Below are 10,630 nucleotides of genomic sequence, written 5' to 3' on the forward strand. Positions count from 1 at the left end.
TCTCTGTGAGCTGGAGATTTGCTGGGCACATGTAGACATCACTGTCTGGATACTTCAAAGCTCCATTTGCTGACTCTTATTTACCCTCTAATCCAGGCTCTTTTAGAGCACCCTGGAAATAGCTGGAGTCCTAGAACAGCACTCAGAGCTACTTGCAAACTGACTTGCTGATCATGCTGCCCTGCATGACCAGTCTCCAGAGTGGACATCTTCCTGCCTTTCCAGGTCCTTGTCCCTTGCTCTTCTGATGCTATGAGAAACAAAAAAATAACAACACAAACTTACCCTGACATGGGTTGAAGGCAAATTGAAACCGCCTTTGCTCCATGATTTCTTTTCTCCTTTGGATGGTCCACCTCCTACTTACTGTTTTTCTTTCCATGTGTTTTGAAAGTTTTCCCAAGATATGCCAGAATATGTCAGAAATAATCAATATCTTTAAAGTGATTTATATTTTGGATATGAGCAATGCAACGTTAAAGCTGTATCCCATTGCTTTCCCCAGAAGCAGATGACAAAATATTGTATGCAAAATGTACCATGGAAGCACACCCAGGATCCTGCTCCCATGGGTCTGACGGACCTCCTTATTAGCAGGGAAAATTGCTGAGAACGAGATTTTCATAACTAAGTCACACTGCTAGTGGAGATACCTGTACACACTATGGTATAGAACACCCTGTCATGTAGAGATTCTATTACAACTGTATGCAGTCTGTTATTTCTATGTAAAAACTTGACTGCAAATTACTTTTGGCTACCCTCTCTGCTTCAGGGGAATCCATGAATGCCCTGCCTTACCCAGGGTATTAAACCACAGTCAGGGAGAGGGCAGCTGCAAATGTGTTTGCTCTCATTTTGAAGCCTACATGGTTGATGGCATGTTAAGTGACACGACGAGCCCACCAGCCTTGAAGAGATGCAGCAGATATTGTTTGACCAGCCTAGGGACTTAGAGACGGAAGGAAGTAGCACTGATGGGGAGAAGGGAGGAGGAGAAACACAGAAGAAACACACACTATTTCTGTGTAGAAGAGATAGGGACTGTGCTTGAAGAAAAAGCAGGTACATAGAAAGAAAGGAAATTGTAGCACAGTTTTGACGAATTGAAACCATAATGATCCATTCAGTGATTTACATTTGAAACCCTACTCTTAGCTTACCATATGGCTATAATATGAGGGAAGATAGAGGCAACAATTTTGAGTGCTAGTATTTCTACTGCTGTGTGGAGATTTGCAGCTTCTTGTTTTCTGAGACAACTGGTGAGGGTAACAGTCAGCAGGTTTTCCTGGAGCAGACCCAGCACACTAACGGGCACAGCCAGAAAATGTCTCTCTTCCCATTGCAAGCTCCAAATCAGGAGACACTAGAGAGACACAGGTGCATGATGTCCTCTCATCCATAACACATCAGAAATTTTAATGAGTAACCTAAGGTACCTGCTATGTGATGGAGAGCAAAACACTGTAGAATATGCATTACCATAAAAGACCACACTTTTAATATGTTGATTCTCTTTCAGTTTACTTAAAAAGAATAAAACCATAGGGATAGTGGGAACTGCTTGCCTGTACAGAGTATTTTGTACCTAATTAATTTTATGTACAGACACGAGCTACTTTATCCACTAGATTAAGTATCAGTTCCAGTGTAACATTTCTTGCTTGTAGTTTGGGGCACAGGGCACCATTTTATTAGACACTTTAGATTGCTTGTTTGATTTTTTTTATACTTCAGTAAAACTTATGGCATAGTTGCTATATTCCCTTCTCACAGTTGAACAGAAAACAGTGTAAGGTTTTCAAACAAAAACCTTGGAGGTTTTACTGAGCTCCCAAAGACATAGGAAAGTGATAAGCACAGTCAGACCTGTCAGCAGAAGTTGTTTTATTTCAATGATCACTCCACCAAATAGAATTCTTGTTGCATGACAAACTCAAAAGCAGCATCTCCCAAAGAATGGCTCTGTCTCCTACAGGAAGAACCCTAGGAGAGGTAGAATAAAAATGAATGTTTTCTACTTTGCCCATGGAGACTGATGATTACCACACAAGGCACTACCAGCCAAAAATGCTTCCTTCCTGTAGCCATCCTACAACTCCTGTCAGGACATCCTACAACCCTTGTCAGGATAAACTAAACCCTGCCCCTTACAAAGGCCTGAATAGCTCAATGACAGTATTTTCTTAAACTCCAGTACACGGAAAAGAATGTGCATAAGGAAAACCTGATGCCCAGTGTCACACAGAGCAGGAGCAGAAGAGTCCAAAAAGTCTGGGACCAATGAGGGACCAGAGAAGGGGCTGCTTGCATTCGAGCTCAGCAACAAACCTCTCAGAGACACACTAAAACCACTCTACAAACTGATCAGGGAAAGAACCTTGACATCAGTAGAACTTAAGGGCTTGGGCTGAAACCAAGCTTCAAATGCTCATCTCTGAATTGAATGTGATAGGGTGGCTTAGGAAGCAACATGGTCTTGAATATGCAGATACCTTATGATATACACTTAACCTAAGAAAACCAGAAGAGCAGCAGAACTCCCACTGTGTACAAATTACCAGTTCTATATATGCCAGAGTATGACCTCCAGCTAGGATATAATAACCAGCTTTCATGAACAGCACTCATTATATTGTGTCCATTACAGAAGTGCAGCTACATGATGGTGCCATGGGCTATAATGTTCTCACTCAGAAGAGTTTCAGTTTTCTTCCAAGAGACAATGTCGTCCTTTTGTGAGCTTATTTTGTGCCTCCTGTGCTCATTTTTATTTGATAGGATATGATGTGGGGTATATTTTTGGTTTTTCTCTCCTAAAGCAAAAAAGCAACTGCACACTAAAAATCTGTCTTGATTTGGGAGGCACAGAAGGGCAGGGATTCAGCCAGTGTAAATCAGCGTGATAAATACCAGCTTAGGACTTTTGCCAGACCACTATAAATTTGCTGGATCAAAGTGTTTGTCAATGACCAAAAATATCTCACAGAAATGGCCTGGCTGGCCTCCTGTTGACACAACAGAAGATATTGCTAAATCAGCAAGAAAACTTGGATTTGTTGTGTGATGACTTAAAAAAGGTTTTCTCAGTTATTCGCTCAACTCTTCTTCCTAAGTGTGAGATAACTCAAGGAGCACAAGTATCTGGCTAAGGAGTTGGAGAAATACCTGTGGTTTTGTGGATAAACGACTTAATGGCATAGGGAGACCCAGACAGAGTCTGGTAGAATTTATCAGCTATGAATAACTGCACTTCACCTGGTCCAGCATGGCCAGGAAGCCATAAAGTTACCTCCACATACTTCTAACCTGTCCTAAGACAACCTATGGATCTGTACCATATAGAAAGTTACATCTTAGGAAGTCCTCCTCAGCACCCTTTATTCAATAAAGGATGTGTAGCTAGTGACAAGGGGAGCAGGATGCAGCTCATCTAATCCTGCAATACCCAAAAACCACTGAGAAGAACCACATCTCCCCAGTGCCTAGTTCCTTCTTATTAACCTTAAAGGAAGTGGAAAACAATAAACTTCAATAGTTTTGGTGTTTCCACGAAGATCTGAGACCTGACAGTCACTTTCCCTAAAGAGAGGCCAGCCTGGGTGGGTTCACAGCCTAAGTTTCCACAGAGGCATGGGGAAATGCACAGGAAAGACACAGGAATCTGCTCCCAGAGAGACAAGACAAACAGGTTTCCACTCCGGGTGCAGTGGCTGTTATCTTTAAGCAAATGCATATGCAAGTATTTTTTGATAGGTCATGCACTGAAGGTGAAGAGCACTCTTGAGGACTCTCTCTAGGATACTCATGTTTTCCACATAACCCAGAAAGGTTGTTCCAGGCTGCCTTGAGGTCACACTCTTGCAAAACCCAAGGCAGAGTTCACACCAAGCCCTGTCTTGAATGTCACAGTAGGGAACTGATGCTTCTCAAAGCCTTGGCAGAGATGGTAGCTGGGTTAAATCTGAGGAACAGACTGATTTCCCCAGGCCAGCTCAGTGTAGTGGCACCTGCAGTCCTCACTCAGTCTGTCTTTTCTGCAGGGCTACACTGTGTCTGTCTGGGTTAGAGTTAACTTTCCCCAGAGTAGCTCTGCTACTGCTGTGTTGAATGTTTGTAGCTGGCACAGAGTTGATAACACATCAGTGTTTTGGCTGCTGCTGAGCAATACTCTCACAGCATCAAGACCAGTAGGCCGAGTGTGAGCAAGAGCCTGGGCAGTTACACAGCCAGGACAGCCAACCAAGCTGACCAGAAGGATATCCCATACCATTGGATATCATACTCAACAATAAAAGCTGACAAAAAGGGGCAGGGTGGAGGATATGTTATGAAGGTATTTGTCTTCCAAAGCAACCACTACGCATATTAAGACATACTTCACAGAAAGTATCTCAAGTAATCTCCTTCTTTGTTTGCAGCATGTTTGGGTAGGATTTTTTTCCCAATGAGCTAAGAACTTGCTTGTGCAAGCAACCCTGTGAAAACATTAGGAAGCCTTCATAATGGCAACTTCCTGGAGGAAGGATACCCCAGAGATACATCATACTCTTCACAGCTGATGCCAGAAAGATGGAGGTTTATATTATCATTTCTGGCTGGAAATGATATTATTTTATATATAAGAGAAATAAATTGTTATTTATAATATAAATAATATATAAACAATAACATATATTATAATTTCTGGCTATACACTCTCCTTCACACAGAAGTGTTTTATTTACAGACTAGGTACAGTGGCCAACCTTCAGCACATGCCATTAGGATTCATGGTTAGATGATACAAAATGAAATTAAAAACGATTGCCAAAATTCCTGAACTCTACCTACACTACATTTCCCATGACAGTTGTTACAGCAGTACCTGCCCTAGTAAAAGAATGTCGGTAGGGGATTCACTAATAAGTTTAAGTTCCCAGGAAAGGTGTGGGAGGATGTGCTTGCTGCAAATATCTTCTGTCTCCAGGGGAAAACATACCAAATGTATTTTAGAAAAGGACTTTCCATGAGTTAATTAGAACAACATTGAATCACCCATCTCATTACACTGCTGATAGAGATCAGCAAATACTTCCTCCACAAGATTTTGACATCTTCCAGAGGCTGCAGGTAACAGTACAAAGAGATATATGTACACCACCTCTTTTAACTGAGCACTTGTGTTTCCTGATGGATCTTGATGTTTGCTAGCAGATTCTGCAGGGTTAAGCAGGGAGGCTGCATCCTCTTCCCTATATCCGGGGCAGAGATTTGGGAACTGGAAGTTTGATACTCTCCGCATCTGGCTTGATGGCATAAGGATCCAAGTGTGGTGGGATGTCTGATGGGTAATGTCCAATGCCTGTAGATTGCTTCAAGTGACACAGGCAAGAACTCCTGCTCTATTCCCCGGCCATCCCCATCTAGCATCTTGTTCTATGTCCCATATAGCATGAAGTAACAGGTGAAGTCTGAAAATGACTTGCAGTAGAAACTGTCCTGGACAGGAGAAATAAAAAAGGCCAACAGCAACAAACCCTCAACATTCTTTAAGGGATAGTGTTTCTCCAGAATTAAATTCTAGGAGAGATGAAATCTCAGTTCTGTGGATCTCAGACCTTACTAATGAAACTAACCTCACCAAATCATCCAGGCAGCCCGAGGGTGAGAATACCACTTCCTCACACCTTCTCTTGCTGCTGGAAGGGAAGGAGAGCAAAGGAAGGAGATTCACCGTCCCTTTGTTAATCCCAGTCTGTCTTCAGTTCCCTTAGCTGAAATGTTCATAACAGTTTTGCTGTCCTCTTCTGACTGCTGGGAGATTGTAAAACAGCTTTTCCTGGTGAAATATCAAAATGACTTGGAAAAACTGATGTTTTTCAAAGGAAAAAAAATTTCATTTGGCCATTTCCATCAGAAGTTTCTTAAACAACTCTACCAAAAAAAAACCCAAAAAACTGGAGTGAGCGATTTAATTTACATTAAAATGAGATTTTAGTCACCTTAACTTATAGAATGTGTGATGTCCTATTATGTAGAAACTGAGGATCATGTCATAACTCATTTAATATTTGGTTTAGTATTTTAGGAATCATGAAGTGGGCAGTGTTAAAAAAAATATATTTTCATAATGGGTAACACAGTACACCAGAGTCTTACAGAAAAATGGCAGCACTTACTGTGTGTCCCCCATCCTTTTTTTTCTTCTTGTAAGTCAAAGCACAATCTAGACAGCCTATCTTACATTTCAGAGCATCACAAAACTCCCTTTGGCAGACAACTTATTCATACTGGAGAAAAAGCACTTTGACAGGTTCAAAAATTAATTAAAATGGCTAGTGTGGCTCTAGAAATCACACACTGAACCCCTGTGATATATTTTTCATGAAAAAAAACCTCCTGAAATTCATTAAATGTTATAGATTTATACCTTCCAAATAATTCAAAGTAACATCTCCAGAACTACCAATGATCTAGTCTCCCAAAATGAACATTACGTGGAATAACATAAATAAGGTATTTGACATACAGTAAATATTATTAAAAAAAAAAAGGGAATAAAAATTACTGGTAATTAGGAAGATTGAAAGGAAATTTGTCATTTGATATAAATCAGAAACGACAGTTCACAAATAATTCATTGTTTTCATTATTACACTTTAAGGGTTTTGTAGGGCATACAGCATTGCTTGCTACCAAATAGTTCCACCTAAAAGGCAGTTATTTGGGATAGCAGATGTGGAGTTTCTGTATTGATTCGGTACAGGATGACAGCAGCTATTTAGAAGCAATAAAAGATCTGTAGAGTGACTCGTGATCCAAATTGACTGTATTTTTTGATAGGTGTCTTGAGAGACCTTGGAGGTACCTGACTTTTAAGGATTCACCATGCTCAGCGCTCTCTCAAGTGTGACTGATACAAGAAGTTGTGTACTCAGAATTACTAATGAAGCTTTGAAGACTTGGAATAGAAATGTGCATATTAATCTCTAAAAAGGCTCCATTTTTAAGTCTACCATTGCTACCTCCTTTTAGAAAAACATTCATTTCTCATCCTGAAAAATCATGTCGTTTTTTTCATCATTCACGCTTTTTGAAAAAGTAAATTAAGATCTTAAATCCCAATGTATGTGGTGGGATAGAGATATCCTTTAAGGCATCTTTTAAAAATTTGGATCCCGGTTTAGTCTGTGCAACCATGGAAGCGATGAACATATAAGGAATGAATGACCCCATTGAACTCCAGAGGTACTCCTTCCATGAAACACTGCTGCCCAGCACATGGAAAGGATACACAAATGAGACTTTACCACAGGGGAAGACAAATATTTTTAAAACATGACCAATATCACAAGGTTTGAGAGCTACATGCTGTCTGTGGATACCTTACTGGCATCACACTCAATATAGTGATGGAGTGGCTTGTTAAACAGGGTTTTGCAGCATCTGTGAGGGTTGCACCTACACATTCCTGGGCAAACCAGGGGAACAAGAAGGGGCTTGAACATACCTTTTCTTCAGACAACTGTATTGCAACCAGCTGTCATATTTTTGCTGCCCATGCAGTTTTATCCTGCAGTGTTACACTCTAGTTAAAAACTGCCAATCCAAGTGGAGAATCCAGAATTCATGGGAATCCTTGTCTACATGTGTGGTGTTTCCTTTCCCTTTCATGTGAATTCCTCTTCTCTTTAAAATGTTAATAGTATCTAATTGAAACCATATCTTAAGGATAACTTCATGTTCGTCATTGGTATTGCTAGGGAAGTCCAGGTTTTTTACCAGTTTTAGATTCTCCTGTGTAAAAGGTGACCCATTTGGCATTTAATTTAATATCAAAATTGTTATGAGCCATTATGAGTCGTGGGAGTGAGAGAGAGGGAAACAGATAGGTATGCACACTGGCTTGTAGCACATGACTGTGGATTGCAGTGAGGCTGGTGGAACATCCTGATCTCACTGATGTAGGTGTGGTCATGGAATTTAACCCACAAAATGGCTAAGATGAAAATGAAAGGGAAAAGAAAAAAGAAAACAAAGGAAAGAAAGAAAGAAAAAAAAAAAGAAGGGAAAAAGAAATAAAAATAATAAAATCAAGTACTTCCCTTCTCAGAAGTGGAGGAGGGGAAACTGGAAACTGTTAGGTAAAATTCCACCTTTCCCCATAGTGGATGCAGCTTGGCGAAGACAGTGTGACTGTGCACAGTGTACATTAAGAGCAAAATGTGCCATTAAGTTGGTGCAATGGAAATCAAGCCATAAGGGAGGGGTAAATGAAGGGAAGATAAGAAAACACAGAACTACCATTCCTTCCCCTCTTTAAGTAACAATTTTTAGTTTCTTTCAAATAATAACATAAAAAAAGAACATCACCCTAAGTCTTCCAAAATGGGGCAGAAGAGCAAGACTCAGGTTTCTCTGCAAGGATGTTAGAGAACCATCTCCAAGCAGGCAGAGCTGTTGTTTTTGGCCTCCCACAGAGTGTGAAGCAACTTCTGAGCGCTGGCAAGGCTTCCAGTTCCAGGGCACAAGCAAAGCCCACCCTATCTGGCCTGTGCATCTGTCCCTGCTCCCATCAAGGATTGGACAACCTTCCCTCCAACCTCACAATAAATCCCAGGCAGAGTTGAGCCTTCCCCCGTGGCAAGCAGTGGATATATAAATTCCAAAGGTCTCAGCTGGCTCTGCTGTGTGTTTATGCCAGTTGGAGATCATTTCTCCATAGCTCATAAAGAAGCTTCCTGATCCAGAAATATTCAACCTTATAACTTCTTGAAATTGCCCTCCCCCAGCTGAAATATGGTATTTTAAAAACAATTTCCTTTATCCGGAGACCTCTGTGGGTTTTGAAAACACGTCATGGATTTAAAATATTTCTTTTAATGATCAGTGTTTTTTACTGAAACAAAAGTCAATTTTTGCAAAACCACAAATGTCTGTGGTCACTCAGGCTTGCTAATACTTTCCACAAACATCTCAGACAGTAGTTAAAAGAAAGGAGTTGGTTTTAAATCCTGGCACCTGAAAACAGCTGCTGGGAATTTTTGATATTTTTCATTAATGGCTTTGGAAAAAAAGCTGGATGCGCTCCTTTAGAGTATTTCTTAAAGGCTGCATAAGCCTACCAAGTGATGACAGATTAATAATTGTGGAAAATGCAGTGCAAATTAATACTTAGACAAAATTTAATTAGCTCAAAAGTTCACCTCCTAGACTCAGATAATAGTCAAATGTATTGTTCCTGTAACCTGATCAGGAAAATGAATGAATGTTTGATGCTTTGCTAATAAACAAATGTCATTTCTAGGATGAAAAAGCAAAAATCTCCGCATGAAAGGGGTGAATTGTGCAATAAGGGATGTTGGCACAGCCTGGACCTGCTGAGCAGGGGCTGCACAGGTGGGAGCATCAGTCAGGGCACTGAGGGAAGTGTGCTGGTGGCAGAGAAGACTCCCACAAAGTCTCCTGTGCTGAAGGCCACATCTTCTCCTTTGCCCCAGCTGCCTTAGGGAGCAGGGAAATGCACTTCCCAAGAAAAGCAGGAGGACTAACCACAGGTGATTGACTCTAGGCTATAAATCCTAGAACACTGGAACACTGTGATGCTCTGTTGCTTCAGCATTAGCCTAGAAATTCAAGTGATTTAGGGAAGCTTCCTGCACAAGGCAGGGACCAGAGTCTGAGGAATTCTTCTCTGAAGGACACAAAGCTGCCCGGGCATGCTGACTTGTTCAGAGCAGATGTTCATAATGCTCTCTCACAACATTACCAATCCAAAAGCTTTTCTTGACACACCATGTGGTCTTAACATTTTTACTTCGTGTTATTCATTCCTGGAAAATTGAGCTGTAAAAGCCTCTTTTGTTGTAACCAGCTGCCCTGATTTGTCACTGCGGAGAGAGCCCTTTGAGACAGACCAACACGTGATCTCTCCTCTGGGCAGATGTGAAGGTCCCAAATCAGTGTCTGTTGCCACCACAACTGTGCTGCATCTGCCTCCATCAAAATCTGTCACTCTGTTGTCTCCAGCACATCAAAAGAGCTGAGTCAGGTAGGGTAGAGCGAGGCTTGATTTGACCTTCTAGTAATATCTCTGGAAGGGCTGAGGGGGTGCTTTGCCTCAGAAATTTGTGATTCCTGTTGAAGAATCTCTCTCCCTGTAGTGAAGGAATCTTTACTCCCTTCACTACACGTGCAATCAATTTTCATGCTTCTGTTTCCAGCAGGCAGCTCCCTGCTGTCAGCCCAGCACTGCTGAGCACACAGAGCTGGCCACACTGCAGAACCAGCACTGCAAAGTCTGTGACTCAGCACAGAAGCCAAGGCCTGACTGGTCATGAAAATTGAATTGCTCCATCATCCCTGAAGCATGGAGGTGTCCCTCAAAGACATGGTATGGGTAAGAAGGTCTCTGTCTATGGGAATCTCAGGCTGTTACCTGTTCATAAAGCCTTTTTATATTTTCCTTTTCTTTTTAAGTGAAAGAAAGAGTACAGAGCAGCATATGCATTTCTACAGTCTAAAATACAGAACCACTGAAGGGTTGAGGTTGCAGGGGACTTCAGGAGGCCATCCAGTCCAAAACCCCTGCTCAAGCAGGGCCACCTACAGCCAGTTGCTCAGGACCATGTCCCAGTGGCTTCTG

The sequence above is a fragment of the Corapipo altera genome, unplaced genomic scaffold (assembly GCF_003945725.1).
Source record: "Corapipo altera isolate COAL_440 unplaced genomic scaffold, ASM394572v1 51, whole genome shotgun sequence".
Lineage (NCBI taxonomy): Eukaryota > Metazoa > Chordata > Aves > Passeriformes > Pipridae > Corapipo > Corapipo altera.